Source organism: Myripristis murdjan, chromosome 23 (genome assembly GCF_902150065.1).
Source record: "Myripristis murdjan chromosome 23, fMyrMur1.1, whole genome shotgun sequence".
In the NCBI taxonomy this organism is placed as follows: domain Eukaryota; kingdom Metazoa; phylum Chordata; class Actinopteri; order Holocentriformes; family Holocentridae; genus Myripristis; species Myripristis murdjan.
Window position 1 is genome coordinate 20640506 of NC_044002.1, and position 17891 is coordinate 20658396.

Genomic DNA, 17891 nt, shown 5'->3' on the forward strand with positions numbered 1-17891 from the left:
CAGTCTTCAAAATCTTTTTTTTTTTTCTTCAAACAAGGTAAGAATTTTGCCAGTGGGATGAGATAATCCCTCTTGTTTCCAATGCTAATTAATTTGTTTCCAGATTTTAATTAAATCACGTGTCATTGTCTTGATCCTAGTGGGCTGATCTGCCTTATTCTGCCTTGTTTCAACAGATTTTTACCTCCCAGAAAAAAAAAATCCCTGAAACAAGTGAAACTGCATTGGAAACAATGGGATTATCTCATCCCACTGGCACTTTTTTTTTTTTTTTTTTTTTTTTTTTTTTACTTTGTTTTTGAAGAAAAGCAAGATTTTAACACAGAACATGAGACTGACTTGGTCACATAGACATTTTTTGCAGTGCAGCTCCAGTTTCCCCAGTGACTGGAGTGAAGCGGCGACTGGCCACACTGGTTGAATCAGGGTGATGTGGGTGGGGATAATGCACACCGGGTTCCTCCGAATTCACAGAATGGTTTGACCGAGTAATTTGGCTTCCCAGAAAAGCTCTTGATGTGGGTCAGGTGATGCTGACAGCACAGTGCTATCACACACACGCACACACACACACACATACACTTGTTCATCACCATCGACCACATCCAGTTTTCACGTTGATGAGCAATGCAACAGCTCCCCTCTTCCTCGTTCGGTTTTGCGTCAGAGTGACTGGCCTAGTTTGTTGAAAATGGACCTGGAACACTTGCCGTTTATAGCCTTTCCTCTGCCTCTCCCTCATGTAGCAGCAGAGCACGACTTTCCCAAAAAAAAAAAAAAAAAAAAAAAGAAAAGAAAAAAGAAAGTTCTGTTGCCCTTTCCCAGTGCAGAACAATAGATAAGTGAGCAAGCTGCATTTGCAGGCTAGCCCAGTTATTTTCCATCGTGCTGTGCGTGTGTTCTCTAAGTCTGTTTTGCTTGAGTAAAGAAAGATCCTCATGTGTTACACCGCATAAAAATCCTCATTTTACCAAGTATAAATATAATTAAATACGACAGAATAAGGCTCTATTGTTCAGAAAATGATGCTCGATTCAAGAAAAAATGGAAACAAGTTGATTAGCATTGCAGACAAGTGGGATTATCTTATCCCACTGGTAGATTTTTTTTAGGAAACATTCCTTCATGCAGGTTTTTTTTTTGCAGTGCACTGCAAAAAAAAAAAAAAAAAAAAAAAAAAAAATCCTCATCTTGTTTTTTCCTCCAAACAATCAGCCACTGGGATGAGATAATCCCACTTGTTTTCGAATGCTAATTAATTTGTTTCCGGAATTTAATTGAATTAAATGTCATTTTCTTCATCCTAGTGGGCTGATCGGCCTTATTCTGCTTTATTTCAACATGTTTATACTTGTTCCCAGAAAAAAAAAAATCCTGAAACAAGTGAAACTGCGAGATTTGTCATTAGTTTTGGGAGGAAAAAAACAAGATTTTAACACTGAATTCGAGATTAAATCCAGTTAAGATGGAGATTTTATTTGCAGTGTGTGAGTGTTAAACACGAGGAAACGAGAGAGCTGAACACCAGCAGCACCTTCTACTAAAAAAAAAAAAAAAAAAAAAAAAAAAAAAAAAAAAAAAAAGGGAAAAAAAGAAACACCACATATCCACCATCCATCATTGATTTGCCACCTGACTGAATTGACGTAAGCCGTAACAAGCACAATGCAACCCATCAGGCAAATGCAATCAAACAGAACAGGGCAAGTCTCTTTTTTTTTTTTTTTTTTTTTTTTTTTATCATGCCCACTGTTCCCATCTAGTGGAAATTAAATACACTGCAGCCAGACCATTTGATGCGAGCAGAGAAGCACATGAGGGACGAATTGAATTCATGCCCCGGGTGCAGTCAGTGTCAACATTATCAATAATGCACATGTATGAACTGCGGCGCTGATAAGACCTGAGAGCTGCCATGTTTTGTGTTTGAGTTCCCAGGCCCAAGGGCATCCACGGGGCAACTGCTGCCGCCGCCACTGCTGCTGCCACGCACCGCGAGCACGGCGGTTATGTAACATACAATCAACAGCCACGTGTTGCCGTGGGAACAGGGAGGAGGGGGAGGGACGGGGGAGAGAGAGAGAGAGAGAGAGGGAGAGAGAGAAAGCCTGAGAGAAGATAGATCAAATTAACAAGATGATGATAGTGATAAGCTTTGAATGGTAAGTGCTGGAGGTCCCAGGCCCCCTCAAACCGCTATTGAGGTCCTCCTGCACACACACACACACACAGGCACACACACACACACACACACACACACCTCCGCTGGCTTGCAGCAGCAGAGAGAAGGTTAGAGGGGCACGACAGCTACAGGAAGACTAATAATTTCCTCCTCCCACACAGAAACAAACATAAGAAACCGAGTGTGTTTGTGTGTGTGAATGTGTCGCATCAATTACTAAGTGTGTATGTGTGTGTGTGTGTGCATGGGTGTATAGCATAATTCAGTAAGTGTGTGCGTGTTTATTATCGTGTCTCGGACAAAATGCAGTGTGTCATGTCCTGGTGTGTCTGCTCCTTTCCCATAAACAGAAGTGTGTGTGCATGCCCGTATGTGTGTGTGTGTGTGTGTATGTGTGTGTGTGTGTGTGTATACAAGCCAATAGCCTACGTGTGTGGCTCTGGTTGCCGTGGAGTCAGAGGCCTGAGATAAAAGAGAGAAAAAAAAAAGGCCCTGTAACAGAGACGAGGACAGTGCAGAGGCGCATTTGAAGAAATTCGCCGGAAAATGTTTTCTATCAACTCCGGCTGAGCTAAAGCTAATTGACATGCATCGAGCTATTTATCAAAACCACAGATGATTCAAAACCCAAAAGCAGAACTCTTTTATCAGCAGAGATGTTAGGATGACGCATGAGATTTTTTCTTTGCAACTGGACCGTCTCTCCTACACAGAGGGAGTGTGTGTGTGTGTGTGTGTGCTGCGTTCACACTCTCATTCAGTAAGTGGCCTTGCTGTTGTTTGATGTGTGAATGGGGATTAGTGTGTGATCAAATCCGAGGTGGATGTGTAGGAGTGACACACACACACACACACACACACGTGGAGCCGTACCCCCGGACCCTCTAATGGCATTAGTCAGGCCCCACCAGGGGAGGCCGGGCCGCTGTTCAGTTCAATTAGAGGCATGTCGAGGGCCGAGGCCGCACAGCGCCGCAGCGAGCTCGCCCTAATTGAGCTCATTTCATATTGATGAGCGCAGAAAAAGGCAAGGAGCACATAAACACGCCGCTCCGCCGCTCCTGGGGGAGGCGTTCTCAGTTTAAGATGTTTTAAGATGTGTGATTCTGATAGATGTTAGGCTGTTTTTGGGGGGCGTGCACTGCATTAAAAAAAAAAAAAAAAAAAAAAATCTGCAAAAAGTCATTTAGTCTAATTCAGTCTTAACCGTTTGGGACTTTTTTTTTCCCAAAAAGGAAAAAAATCTGCAAGTAGGATGAGATAATCCCTCGATTCCACTTGTTATCGGAATTATGTTGAATCATTTTCTGGATCCTGTTGTGCTGATATGCCTTGTTCTGCCGTAAAAATGACTGAAACAAGTGAAACGGGTTGGATTATTTTATCCCAGTGGGAGATTTTTTTTTTTTTTTTTTACCTTGTTTGAAGAAAAAACAAGATTTTAACACTAAATAAGAGACTGAATGGGTTGCTCAGATGGATATGTTTTTTGCAGTGTGAGTGTGTTTGTGCTGTTTGCCTGCTCATTCAGGCTTGTTTTTTTGTTGTTGTTTTTTTTGCCTGTGTTGGTGAAGTGCTTACACAGGAAAGCATGGGAGTGCATTTGCATAAGTGGATGACGCCGGTGAGTCTGTGTGCGCCTGTGTGTGTGTGTGTGTGTGTGTGTGTGTGTACCACCTGCAGTAACCAAACTCCACTCCTCAGAGACAGTGACCGAGCTCAGCCTACAGGGCCGGACTCTGCAGCAGGGCAGTAAAAGCCGTTATTGGAGGCTGCCCTATCTTTACGAGCTACTCTGGCTCCCATCATGCTTTGCAGCCCCTGCTTACGCCACAAAACGCCGCTCAGTAAATCCAGGCCGGGCCCGACACGAAGCACACGTCATATCTTCACTGCTCTCATATCGCCTGTCGTTCCTCTTTTCCCTCCACCACCAGGTGATGGAGATTTGTGTTCAGCAGTTTGTGTTGGCTCACTCTGATTGGCCAAGTCTGTTTGAGTAATTTAAGGGTTAATTTTTATTTTTATTTTGTAGCTCAGAAATGCTATTTATTCTTCTTAGCTTTCTTATCCTTTATTATTGTAGCATTTCTATTTAAATTTCTTTTTAAATTATTATTATTATTATTATTATTATTATTATTATTATTATTATCATTTTCATGGAATTTTTGTATCGTTTTAACTGTGTGTGTAATTTTAGTTTTGAAGCACATTGAATTTACATCTGTATCAGATATGCAATATAAATAACTTTGACTGACTTGACTGGTCATGCCGTTAATTTGCTGAGTAATGTGGCCTTGTAACATAACTAGTAATGCAATGCTTTCGTATTTCAATTCTTGTGATCTGTTATCGTTACTTAAAAAAAAAAAAAAAATTGATCATTATTACCTCTATTTTTCCGTCATAATTTTTCATTCTTAGTGCATTGTCTTAAGCATATAAAAAATAAGTAAGTGAAAAACCCCATGGCATGCTGCTTATTAAAAATGCACAAACTGAATACTAATGGGTTTCGCTTACTGCTTTAAAAACTGAGCATTTCCTTTTGAAACAGTGTCAAGACGGTACAGTGCATCCAAAAATACCTTTAATGAAATCACTTATGACGTATTAGGCAAAGGAACAAAGTGCTTTTAAAAGTAACTTCCCCAAAACTGCTGGTAACACCTCATGGTCAGATTGCTGTGACTTCTGTTTAACAACTCAAACAAAGAAAAATAATTAAAATATATATATATAGTAATAATAAAAATAAATAAATAAATAAATAAACCCAGTGGCTCAGCTGCTGAATAAGCCCAATTTGAGTAAAACATTGAAGTATCCACATAAACTTTTAAGATCCTTTATTGCAAGAACAACATAGTGTATATAATAACAGTGTAACAACATGTAATAAAGTGTGTTTGTTCTATATTATTGATCAGTTTTATTATCTACTTGTTTTAATCTGTACTGCTGCTTGTATTGACCAGGCTGCCCATGCAGAACAGCTTCTTAATGTCAATGGGATTTTTTTCCCCCCAGGTTAAATACCTGTACTTCCCCCTTCTGTGTTCTTTTATATATTTATGGAAATTATTTCATATCATTAGCTTGTGATCAGGCATTTGGGCCTCAGGGGGAAGTGGTCCGGTGGACGTGGGGTCACTTTGGTTTAACACTTTTTATTCTGCCTCTGCCGTTGTTTTGTTAAGTCCTGGTCTCTATCGCCCGACGCTAAAATTAACTCACGATCTGCTGCCTGGATCGGACCTGAAACCTTTTTTGTCTCTGTGATCTCGCAATTGATTCTCACTCGTGGTGATATGGCATCACCCACAAGAAGTATAAATGCAATGATTAACCACGCTCTTCCTGGTGTGACATTTGTCCAAGGCGACTTTGCAGGTTATTTGTGTTTGTTTTGTTTTTTTTTTTTCTTTGGTATCACTTCCTCATTGCAGACAGTCAGAGGTGGTGCTGACCTACAACAGACAGAGCCGTGCTGTCAGAACGATATAACCTTAGTCATCCTGACACTGCGTTGCTGCTGTCCGGGTGTGGGGGATGGGTGTCAGAAAAATACAATTACAGAAAAGCAGAGGACAAATGTAGTATGCTCGGTATCCGCACCTAGAAGTGATTTGTCAAAAGACAAACAAAAGCGGCGATGTGTTTCCACCGCAGCATTAATTTGTATCTTTCATTGTCGCTCCCTGATTGGCTCCCTGAAATGGGCTTCGGTCCTCTTGGCTGCCTCTGATTGGCCCAGATCCACAGGTTTCTGTGAGTCAGCCCGCTCGAAGAGGGACGCAACAACACTTCCTCGCGCCGTGTTTCCATAGCAACCACACGGGGCGGGGAGGAGGGAAGAGGGGAGGGGTCGGCTGCTGGTAAAGCACACATGAGTCATTTTGCAATAAACTGGCTTTACTGCCTCTCTTGTCAGTCTTTCCCATCCTGTTTTCTCCTGTTTACAACGTAAACATGCCTCGAACTAATGGAAAAAGAGAGAATGAAAAAAAGGAGAGCACGAGATTCCCACATGAGAAAGAAGGGAGAGAAAAGGGGAAATGGGACGTTGCGCCGGGCTTGGCAGCCGATAACAGGGAGAGCAAGTTCAAAGAGCGTGGTCACTGAATAATGGCTTTCCTTTCTCTTTTACACACTCGGTCCTGTTTGGCTCTCTTTGTCCCGGGTTTATGGGTGCTGTTGTGTCCTTGACCCCTCGCACAGGGACTCTGCACGCATGTGAAATGTCAGTGAAGAAAACCTTTGTACGACCCAGCCCTTTGCTCTGCCAAGAGCCGTAAACCGGCTTTGAAAATACATGAAAAACACAAGAGCGTCATGAGGTCTAGGCTTGACCTGTTGTTAGTTTACAGTCTTGTCGAGCACTAACCAAAGCACTTTGTCCTAGTTTTTAACCAGAAGATGCTGATCTTGTCTTAGTTAATGATGCTGTACTTCCTACTTAATACTAACAGCTACCATTATTCTTGGGATTTTGGAAAATCTGAGCAGATTTATTAGAAACACAGAGCTAAATGTATGCATATAATATTTTGTACTTGAAAATGATACATCCTGAGTATTGGATGTGATAGTTGGACATAATGGGAGTATACCAATGTCCTATGTTCCCTCAGCTCTGTGTTCCCTCATTTAACAACATCTTGTTGCAGCTATTTGCCATGTCTAACCATAACCTCTGACCCGAGCTGAACCTAGAGTTGATGGCAATGCTTCTACACCACCAACCAACACATACACACACGTACACTTCCCAAAGGACGTTGTTGCAGGACATCTTAACCATAACTGTGACGTTTCTGTGGCATGTCCAAAGAAGAAAGTTTTTGAGGATTCAAGGGCATTTTTGCTCCAAGCTCTGTTAATTTCGGACCTCTGTCGCACTTTTTCTTTCCCCCGTCTTCTGTTCTGCTCCTCTGCAGGAGAGAGAGAGAGAGTAAGCGGTACCCACATCCGCCTCGACCCGCTTCTGTGTGACTTCATATCAGGACTGCGAGATTAACATATAGGTCAAGGCTAATTCTTGATATTATAACTGCATTTATAATTTCTATTCAGTAGAAGTGCTATTAGGCTAAATCTGATCCAGTTGTTCTTCTTTGATGTTGCTACTCGTCACTTTGATCCTGAAGAAGACACTACTCTGTAGAGTGTATAGGCTGCAATACACTTTAGGATTGAATAATCACACTATATAGTTTAGAGAATATTATAGATTTAAGAAGAAACTGATATAAGGGTGGGACTGAGAGAAAAAGCTGCAATTACAAACCAGTCTGCTCCTTCAGCACCACGGACAGGTCCTTCAGCACCACGGACAGCTCCATGGATTTATCAATACACAGCACAGTGAGGCAAACCCATGGTTGGTGCCACAGATACTAACTTGAACAAACCTGATTCAGATAAAGAATCAATGAGTCAGGCAGACTACAGTATACAGATTCAGCATCACCACCCCATCCCCTCTCAAATTGCCTGCTGGTTGAGGGAACATGGAGCCTAATCAAGGTGGGAATTCATCTCTTAGGGGATGAGGGAACATTGGGCTGAGACCCAGGCCAGCTGTGATGCAGAGTGAGTTTGATGCGGGGCTGTTTTTGATGGGTTTTTCACACATTTGAATCTCATTTATCTGGATCTCAGTCCAGTCCTTTCACAAGTAGTTGGCCGATGGAGCCAGCTTATTTGCCAGCACTCGGTACAAAACCAGTGTTTTTGATTAATTAGATTTTCTCAAGTTCTTCATTGGCCCTACAAATTGAACAGTTTGTCTTGGAGACTTTTGAGAGCAGAACTGGGCTGTTGAGCGATTTTCCTGGACATGCTTGTTTGTACATCTTTACAACTTGCTTTATTTGTGACTTAACTGTTTTTAACATTTTCTTTAACTTTGTTTATTCATCATTTATTGATATTTTATTTCTCACGTGTCTATTCTTGCCTCGTCATTGCACATCTGTTTATTTCTCTTTTTCTAGCATGTGTTTTCACTGTATATTCATTCCTTTTTATCTCCGTGTCTCAACACTGTTGTGAAAGAGGATCCATCTTCAGTGGTTCTATAGCGGTTAAATGAACGGCTTGATGATGATATCACTGAGGAGGAAGGGATCACATTTGTGTTACCCGATTTTGACCAGCTGCTTTTTGCCCCGCATTATGTTTCCAAGATTTCAACAACAACAGCAGCAGCAGCTCAAGGCCATCAGAGCTACAGTGCAGGGAAAGTGGAGGCTCTGATTACTCAGCCAAGACGCTCAATATAAAATGCCGTCACTTCTCTCTCATCCAGAACTGTTTACAATGACTGAGCATGTAGGTGTTCAGTCCTTAAGAAAACTTCAGCAGGCCTGATGGACACATTGACTGCTGCAGGGGATCAAACCTATAATTTTCTAGTGGCAGGATGGTCCTGTCTAACCAACCTCATACTTATCTAGAGTTGCTGCCCATTTGCTGCTTTCTGCATCGAGTTTCTGCATCAATTGTTATGCATGACATGCTGTCTGTAATTAATTTTTTTCTCTCTAACGTGTACTCAGTTTTCGGCATTTTAACACAAATTTTTACGGTATAAAAGCTATTTTGAGATTAACTGCTGTCCCTATTTGCAAAGACGCCTCAAATAAGAAGACATTGACGTGACAATGAAGTTCTTCCTGTGGTTGTCGGCTGATTGACAGGAAGCAGACCGCAACATTATGCAGCCCTGATATGAAAACACTTAAACTCTGACTAAGAAAAATGAGCTCTTCATGTTAATTATAATGGGTAATCTCGCTCAGACAGTTTCCAGATAAGTAGTTACTTGTTTTCTACGCAGTATATATATGGAATATGGTTTTTTCTAAAGGAGTAAAACAAGTCCTGACATCTCCAGCTGCACTGTCTGTGTGCAGACAAACCTAGAGAGGGCAACCTAGATGACTGGCACAGAAAAACCTCAAAGAAAAATACAACATTATCCTGTAAAAGCCCTTCAATTCACACTAATTTGTCATCAGTGAGAAATAGTCCTGTAATCAAAAGGTCACAGGTTGAATTGTTCATTGCAGGAGCCGCAAGTCTCGTTGCAAAACACTCACTCAGAGTGCGACTCAGAGCCCAAAATATATATGAAACGTGGCAGTAGGCCTCCGTCTGAATCATAAAACCTCGTGAAATGTCAGGATGAGAACAATGTCACTGCATTAGTCCAAGGGGAAGCGCTTGTACGATGATGACGTGCTTGTGTGGGAGTCCTTTTGACTGTTTGTCCTAACCTGCTCGGGTTCTCTGAGCTATTTCATAATGACGCGGTAAGCATTTGTAGAAAAGCAGCCGGCCCACTTACTAAGCCTTGACCTTCCAACACAATGTATCAGTTGTTGAAGGCCTGTGGATGTATAGGCCTGGAAGCTTGTTATTGTCAGGGGAGAATAGGTAACCTTATCTGATTCACCGTCTCCCTCCCAGCCGGTACGCCCCCGCCGCTCGCCGAGGCCCGGCCGTCCGTCAAGCCCACTTTTGTGCAGTGTGTGTGTCGTCACGAGGGCCTGTGAGATTGACTCCAGCATCTTTAAGTTAGAATTTGGTTTTGGTTTGGAAGGGATAGAGCCACAAGCAGCTTGCTCTTTTCCTGAAGTGGTTTATCCCATTTGGAGATCTAATATATGAACATATGTGAAGCCATCCTTATATATGTGGATATATGTGTAACTTAGATATGTGCATATATGAAAACAACATGTCCTTCTAAACTGGAGAGGATGCATATATTTGTGATAAATGTTGGACATGGTGTGTATGCCCAGATATTAAAAATGTGTCATATATGGGTATTTAAAGGTGCATTCAACAAAAATGGGAGGGGCTTGATCTAACCCTTTGGCGCATAGCGGTCACTACAGTGGACAGCTGTTTAAAAGTCATTTTCTCCTAAATGCAATGGTTTCTATGGTGGAATTGCATATCAGCTGTTAGAATGCTCTCCTCCATGGAGGTTTATGCAGAGACTGTCAATTCTTGTTGCTGAAAACATATTAATACTAGTATCATGACACGGTAATACCAGTCCTGCATCTTTAAAGAAGTATGGAGACTCATAAAAGTGTTCATGTCCTAAGAAGAGTAAAAACACATAAGAAAAAAATCTTGACTCAGGCTTTCATAATTCATGCATCAAAGGGTTAAGTCAGGTCCGTTTCGCCTCAACAGACAAAGAACATGGAATAAGAGCATAATCTGATGGTTGACTCCACACCATTCTCAAATCATGTGCCTATTCCGCATTTTTTGTCAGTTGAGCGCCAAGGGTTGTCACTTAAACCTTAGCAATCGCACCGTGCACCTTTAATATGCCATTTATGGGAACGACGAGGGGGTTTTCTCCTCACATGGTCTGATTATGATTATCACTGCGACCTACATGTCGAACGGTATTAGCTGTCACAAACTGTCGCTTTGTGGACAAGACGACTCTGCTCACCACAGAGACGCTCTAAAGGTGGCGTGCCCCCAGGAACTAGCCGCCCACTCGTTCAGGCCATAGTGCATGTGTGTGTGTGTGTGTGTGTGTGTGTACACGTGTCACTTTTTCTAGTTTGGCACTGTTCCCTTGATGGCCCAGTGCCACTTCGGTTAATTCCTGGAAGGCTTTTTTATGATCAAGGTGACCAAACTGGGTGGGGCCAGGTTAAACATACAGGACAGCGTTTCTCTTTTCACTTGTTACATGATTTGACTTTAAGAAGAGGCTTAAAACTAAAAGACTATTTTGAGAAAAATCGGAATTAGATATAATAAAATAGTCGTGATAAGTATTTGTAGGAGAAACAAGTTTTTTTTTCAAATCCAGTAAATTATCTTGTGAGCCCCTCAAAATTATCTCTCGACTACCTGGGGGGTCCCAACCCACAGTTTGAGAACCACAGCTCCAGGGAAAGCTCCTGTGATTCCCAGAATTCCCAGGAAGCCCTATCCAACTACATGTTTGTTGTAGTTGATACAAGAAAAACAACCATTTTCATTTGGGTACTTAGCCGACTTGGTAAGAAGGGAACGTTTAAATGTGTTATCTTGTATTTCTCTGTATCCTCGTTAAATCTCAAAATCTTATTTTGTGCCTTGAATGCCAATCATTAGGGACACCAAATCTGTTCAAAACCAGAACTCGGAAGAAGAAGAACAACTTTCATCTCTCCTGCAGTCTTCCAAAATCCATTTTTTTTTTTTATCCTAGAAGCCAAATGGGGCTATCTAAGAGGGAATTTCATGGAGTTTAAGGTGGTAAAGAAGTAAAATGATACCTTTTTTGCATTTATTTGTCATTTATGTACTATATGTACTATTCTCCCACACTGTAGTTTGTTGTAGTTAATTGCAGGCCTGTTTTAAGCCCTTGATTTGCAAAACATGATGTTTTCTGATGATTTTCGCTCAATTTTCGCAGATTTTCCTGATCTGCCTCATTCTGCCTTATTTCAGTAAATTTATTCCCATTGAAAATTCCTTAAACAAGTAAAACTGCGGTGGAGATGAGTGGAATTATCTCATCTGACCGGTGTTTTTTTTTTTTTTTTTTTTTTACAAAATGTGAGCACTGAATAGGAGTTATAAATTACTTGGCAATTTTTTTTGTTACCAGGGTTTTTTGTTGCCAAAACAAATATACTGCAGTAGTTTTTTGGTATGAAAGTGCACCGCTTATTGCACTCAGTTAGAAACTCTGTGCCTCAGAACATTTCTAACGGTCCCGCGACTTCACATTCATCTCACAAGGGCGTAATTACTGGTTAAACCACAGCAGCTCAGCAGCCATCTGGCTCTGCGTTCGCTGCAGTGAGAGGGAAAAGTACCTGAGCACCTCAAGTGTCAGCAATAAACTCTCACCGTCGGCCGTCTCTCCCGTAACGTGTCATCGATAGCCTACGTCTTTAATGTCGCCTCACTACCTTTCCCTCTGTCTTTCTCAATGCGTCAGCAGGTTAAGGTGTGGTTTCATGCTGATTTTTTATTGTACTCAGCCGTTGCTTTTAGGTCACTGCATTTTGTTGCATTGTCATTGTTTTCCAGGTTTTTCCTTTTTTTTTTTTTTTTTTTTTTTTTTTTTTTTAAGAAGCAACACGTGAGTTCAGGGATGCACTTGCACAGGAGCATGGAGATCTCAGCCAAAGCCCCTTTAATTACTGACTCTATTCAGTAACACACTCCACTTATCATAAGTGAAAACACTCCTCTGCTCTTTCCGGTTTGTATTTCCACTTGCATAAACAATTAACGCTGCATTAGGCGACTTGGCAGGATTTTGGTATACTCAAGTAGCAGCGAGAGAAAACTGTTTGCATTTTTGTGAGTTTATAGTTGACGCACTCTCAGACCAGAGTTTCCTCTCCTCATTGGTGGGGGTGGAAGTGATTTAACTGAGTAAAAAAATCTTGTGGCTGCAGATTCAGGCGTCATTGGTGAGCCCAGCTTTGTTTGGTGACTAAAGGCAGAGGGGATGACAGATTCCTTTCTGTTGTAGCCCCAATTTTGGATTTAGACTGAGAGAAATGGATTTATTTTGACCTGAAAAATTCTACTTATTGCAGTTTCAGTCCCTCCCCTCCTTCCTCACTACTTACAGAAAAGCAATAAAAAGGGGGTGAAGAGGGAGGGTGAGGAGTGGCTATCAAATCAATTTGATTATACAGAGTCGAACTAAAGTACAACACCATGAAAAATCCAGTGAGGTTCAGCTGCTTCCGATTTTTAACCCCGAAGCAAAGAGAATTGTTGATTTATTGCCAAAAATATTGGCAGATTAAAGGGACAAGTCACCCAAAATACAAAAAAAAATGGTCCCACTTAACCCTTGTTGCAGTTTATCCATTCAGTTTCAGTGCGATTTGGTGACCTGGGCTGAGAGGCTTTTTGTTGTTGAGCTCAAAATCTACATGTGAAAAACTGGAAACCTCACCAAATCACATAGATCAGACTGCACCAGGGGCAAGTGGGAACATCACTTTTTATTTTTGGATTCTTCAGTGAATTGTCCCTTTAACATGCACTTACATGACATCTTCTGTCTTAATCAACACACAGATATCAGTTAACATATGAAAAAGATCCAAAATATTTCATATTTAGTGTTTTCAATACCTTTAAATTGGCTTCCTTTGGTGTGTTTGCTGCTCTGCTCCCATGTTTTCCTCAGGCTTCACCGGCCACAGCAGACAGATATAGACCCAATCATGTGCTGCTCGTTGTCTTACCCAGCTCCGCTCTCTCTGCCCCCGACCCACAATTAACTGCAACCGCATATCCATGTTGCGAAAATAATAATAATCATAATTATCATTGAGTATATGTGAAATGCACAAGAATCAGTATAGATGCTTTCTGTTTTTCACTGGAGGAGTCACATGGTGCTCCTCAAGTTCCTCGTCTTCCCAGAGATCACCTGTCAGTCAAACAAGTGTGGGCAGGGCTGTGACGTCTTTCTCCTCGTATTTTCCATCGATGGAGTTTGAGTTTCTCTTTTTTTTCTGTTCAGCTGCGGCGGCTATCGCTGCTCATGCCAGTCACCAGTCTAAATTAAACCAGAAAGATAAAGGGCATCACCTCCCGTGCAGAAGGAAAGAGCCACCAGACACCAGACAAGAAAGAAGCAAAGCAAACATTTATTTAAGAAAAAAGTGTTGTGCATTATTACTTTAAGTTTCCTGCTTTACTTTAAGAAGTGCTATAGGTTCATTTGATTTCATGCCAGCAGGTGAATTGTATGAGGAGGTGCGAGCTCTGTCAAAAATAAGTCTCAATTTGAAAGAAAACACTTTGCATTCTGAGTGTTCAGTTGACACTCCTATCCAAAGCTGCTTAATGAGTGAATTTTCAATAATCTCCAAGTCTTAGGTCAGGAGGTCTTGCAGGAGAAATGTGACAGGAAAATAAACAAAATATAAGAGCCAAGGGGAGAAGTAGATGGGATTTTTTACGATACGGAAGAGGGGGGGGGGGTGTGATTCATGGGAGAGAGGCCGATGTGTGGTATTTATCGAAGATGACTTTTCAGTCTGCGATGGGGGACAGGCAGGGAACCAGGTTTGGAGTCCGGCTGGAGGTCGGCACAGGGAGGGGAAAACGAAGAAACCTCAGAGCATTTCCTGCCAGCTCAGCCTCGTTTCTCTGCCTCTCGGTTCCCACCAATCTGAGCTCAGACTTCTCCAAACCGAGCCGTGACACATCATAAGGCGATCGAGATATGACCTCTGCTTTGACACAGCCTGTTAAGTCTGTTATGATGTGTCAGTCAGATAAGAGCTGGCATACCCGCTAATAAGACCGGGCAAAGTTGAAGCTCCTCATATTTTTAGCGTTTCTCTCAGTGTTTCTCTCTCAAATGATCATTCAGGGGCATTATGTTCAACCTTTATTTGCACTATTAGATACATAATAATCGAAACTTATTTTATTTGTGCAGTAAGGAGCTCCGAGTAGGAGCGTCAGCTAAATTCCTGGCGTGACTGAGAAGTGAAAGTGAGGCGGCGGAGAGCACAGAGAAGGGAAGAGAGAAATAGAGAGAGGGAGAGAGAGAGTGGGAGAGAGAGAGAGAGAGAGAAGGGGGGGGATTAGATTGCGAGCAGATAGTGCAGTATGAGGCAGGATGAGATAAGATAACGAGCTGGAAATGGAGAGAGCCAACTTGGCCAGGAGGACAAATTGAGTAAGTGCTGAAAAAAAAAAAATGATGATGAATATATAACCATGAGTCTGCATTTATAATGTGTGTGTATGTAGTGTGTCAGGGCTTTTCAGAGGACAGTTTTTCCTTCCTTATTCATTTTTTAGGGGCTTTCTAGTCTTTATCAGCGGCAACTCGATTCAGCCACAGAATGAAACTTCTGCATTGCGTATTGGCAAAAACCTCACTCAATCGTTGCCTCCTTTATTTTGAATCAAAATATACCACAGGAAACAGAACAGAGGAGGATTTCCCCTCTCTGTCACCAAACACTTTATCTTCCACTTGTTTTTCACAAAATAACTCAACAGTTGCAATAGTTGCATTGACACCCAGCAAAAACTGGATGTCAGTGCAACTTTTTAAATGCAAAAAAAACAGACTGTAGGTCTATTCCCGGCATTTTTTTTAGCTGTTCACTGTTTTTTCATAGGCTGTTTATGACGTTTTTAGGGTAATTTTTGCCCCAAACCATCGTTAATATTCTGTGTGTGTGCATGTGACTCTCCATACCCAGGACACACATTGATAAGTCATTGATAAGTTATACGTATGTGTGTGTGTGTGTGTGTGTGTGTGTGTGTGTGTGTGTGTGTGTGTGTGTGTGGAGCCGTCAGTTAACACATCTAGCACATGATCTTTCCCGCAGGTTTGCTAATCCCAACCGGCCCGTGTGCACAAACACCTCGTGGTTCATGTCCCTCCTCACACTTTGCCTCCTCCCAAAGGCCTCGGCCAGACAGCGGATCAGATTTTGTGAGAGGTGACCCAGAACTTTTCCAAAAACAGCCTCCGGTTTCACCCCCGGAGATCACCCGGCCCTCTCTGCAACCTGCTTGTTTTGCTGCTCGGATGCTTGTTGTTGTCACTGCTGCTGTTGCAGGGAGGCTAGATTGCACCATCCTCCTGCAGGAGCAACATGTTGAGTAATATGACTGACAGCTCTCTGAGGCCCCGCCCTGCCCGCTGCCTATTGGCTCCCCGGGACCCAAAAACCCCGTGGAGCCAATAGGGCTGATCGCGCTGGCTGGTGAGGTTGTGTTTTGTGTTTTGGAGGATGCGGCTGGTTGCAGAAGTTACTCTGACAGGAATGTACGATAGTGTGTGAGGCTTTCCCCCATATCAAGTTCACATGCAGTTCAGTGTTGTTGAAGTCACTCGATATGCTCTTTCTTTTCTTTTTTTGTGAAGTTTTGTAATTTAGGACTTTTTTTTTTTTTTATTGGAGTTTGATGTGACGTCAAACAGCCTGAACAGGACAGGTAATGACATTTTCTCTCTCTATCGCTGTCTCCCTCTCTGCATCTGCTTCTCTGTTTATCTTTAAAATGGTTTTGTATGTGTGTGTGTGTGTGTGTGTGTGTGTGTGTGTCAGTGTAGGTGGGAGGGCCAAGCCCTGAGCACAGATCCATCGGCTTTTTACTGCCTCTTTGCGATGAATCATCCAATCGCGCAGGTGAACACCGCGCTTCAAAGGAACACCACACACACACACACACGTAAGCACCTTGGGTTACTTAGACCTGTGTGTGTGAGTGCGTATGTGTGTTTTGTGGTGTACGAGTGGGACTGTTATCTGTGAGTCACGTTTCCAGTTTCATTCATGATAATATGAGAAAAGGAGAGAGAGACAGATATGGAGAGCGGCGTGATGTCAAAAGCAGAGAGGAGATGAAAAAGAGGGGAAGATGCGTGAAGAGAGAGAGAACACCACATCACAGATAGACGCGGCGTTTGTTCGCTCCTCTCTCTCTCTCTCTCATGCTCTCTCTCTTCCCTGTTCTCTCCTTGTTCCTCGTCTGCCGCACGCCGGGGCAAAAACGTGAGACGTGAGTACTCTTATCAGATTCTGACGGCTGCTTGTCCCTCTCGGTTACACACTCTTTTGCAGGTTGTTTTTTTTGGAGATCAAAGTGTCTTGAGAGGTTTGTTTTCCTGCCCCAAAACTGCCAACCCCCTCCCTCCTTCCCCGTCCAGGCCGGTGCAACTGGGAGCCTCAGGGGTCAAGGTTCACTTATCTATTTGCAGGTTGCTTCCTCATAAAAGCAAAGAGGTTGTGTGTGTGTGTGTGTGTGTGTGTGTGTGTGTGTGTGTGTGTTTTTTGCATGTGTGCATAATTGATCTCAGATGAGTAGGAGGCCGAGCTGGCAGCCGCTGCATTTGAACGGTTCACTGCATTTGTAACTCTGCAGGAATCCCATTCATTGCCCCTGCTTGCAGCGCCTTTTATGGTTGAAGTGAATTTATTCGCCCCAAGGGATAAAGAAGAGAAAGGCTATTGTAACTATCAGGGACATTGTTCCGCGAGTGGGCTCAAACAGTTCGGCGTAATGCTATTATTCTTTTCAATTAGCTGGAACGTAGAGGAAATTGACGTGGGGGGATTTTTCTTCAGCTTTCATGTGGCTCGGTTGCGGTTGCAGAGGCTTCGTGCATTAGTACGACAGGTAATTCACTCTTAAAGGCGCAGCAGGTGGTATATGGATTGTATCAGCATCTGTCGGTGAGCGATGAGTTGCAAAATCCAGTCGTCGCAATCAATAAAAGCTGCACCTTCACAATAGAGATGAGTAAGTTTGTGCGTGGTTTACAAAGTGCGGCCCGGGGTCCCCCAAGGGTCCTAAAGTTAATTTCGCAATCATATAACGATGCAATTAATTTTGACACTTGAATCTGAATTGCTCTCACTTCAGTCCATCCTCTAGTTTGTGTATTGCCCCTTTAATTTACTATAAGTTGTTCCAATGCAAAAAATGTAGGAGTGATTATCGACAATATCTTTTGTCAGCGCTTTGAATCTATTTGTCAGTGTTCCTGTATGACTTTAATACTCAACACAAACCAAAAAAATCTGTTCATATCAGCATCCCTACAAGGCAAAATAACTTCTCTTGGGGTTCTGCAGCTTAATTAAAAGTCAACTTAGCAGTCCAGAACAAAAAACAAAACAAAAAAAAAAAAAAAAAAAATTGAAAAGCT

At 42.3% G+C, this 17891-nt stretch overlaps 1 long non-coding RNA gene across 2 annotated transcripts in view; it reads left to right on the top strand.

Moving 5' to 3' along the window:
• The window catches only part of LOC115354898 (uncharacterized), a 67141-nt gene that overhangs the window by 7864 nt on the left and 41386 nt on the right, over positions 1 to 17891 (top strand). Inside the window, exon 1 of one of the 2 annotated variants that reach the window (XR_003927823.1) lies at positions 16136 to 16174. The exons of the other annotated variant lie outside the window; for it this stretch is intronic. This is a non-coding gene — a long non-coding RNA (uncharacterized LOC115354898). Of the gene's footprint in view, positions 1 to 16135; positions 16175 to 17891 lie in introns of those variants that run through there. 2 annotated transcript variants of the gene reach the window in all.